Below are 964 nucleotides of genomic sequence, written 5' to 3' on the forward strand. Positions count from 1 at the left end.
CTAAGTAAATAACTTTTAAAAATAAGCAGAAAAAAACTACTAAAAGCATCTTATTTTTAAATACATTAAAGTGATTTTTTAAAACTTGTTTTACTCTTCATTTTTCGCGTATTTTTTTTCTTCGTTTAAGAAAGTTATTAGTGGAAAAATAACTAATATTGAATTTTTGTTTTAGATAGACACTTAATTATTTGGATGCATATAATTTTTTTTAATCGAAAAAACTTATTTGAGAAGAAAAATGGTAGTTTATAACGTGATCGTGTTTAATTTGTTCAATGTGCGTGACATTAATAATCTCGTGGAGAATATTAAAATGGTTTCTAATAAAAAGTATTTTCTTCCCAAGATTAATGAACAGTTGACAATATTATTATTTAAGCACACATAGATCGCATTTAATTCAATCAATGTTTAAATAGTCTGTGTCAAATTTAAATTATTTGGTATTTGAATATAATATTATTCGTTGATTCGGATCAATATATGGAATGCCATTTAAGATAAAAATAAAAAAACTGAATTAATTAATTATATTGAACAACTCCGGTTCGAGCATGCATGCTAAAATAAATTAATTAAGATAAAAAAAAAAAGCAAACAAAAACTAACGACCGGTTTAATTTTTAAATTTTCAGTTTTTTTAACTCATCATCAAGACTTTTAATATTACCACCTAATCAATATTTTAAGCTTATATAGAGCTATGTTTTGCCATTAGTATTTATATATTTCTCTTGCTTTCCATTTTTTCCTATCCTTATTTTGATTCTTTCAATTATGAAAGTTGTGATTATTCGATACCTACAGAAAATCTTATCTTTCATAGAGACAAAACTTAAAAGAAGAACAAAGTTACGCTTTTTATCAATGACATAGAAAAAATTTCAATGGGTGTTAAAACATTTTAATTTTACAGATTTGAGAATATAGATGATTTAATATTTATTTCAAAAATGGCCTA

The sequence above is a fragment of the Arachis ipaensis genome, chromosome B09 (genome assembly GCF_000816755.2).
Source record: "Arachis ipaensis cultivar K30076 chromosome B09, Araip1.1, whole genome shotgun sequence".
NCBI classification, from domain to species: Eukaryota; Viridiplantae; Streptophyta; class Magnoliopsida; order Fabales; family Fabaceae; genus Arachis; species Arachis ipaensis.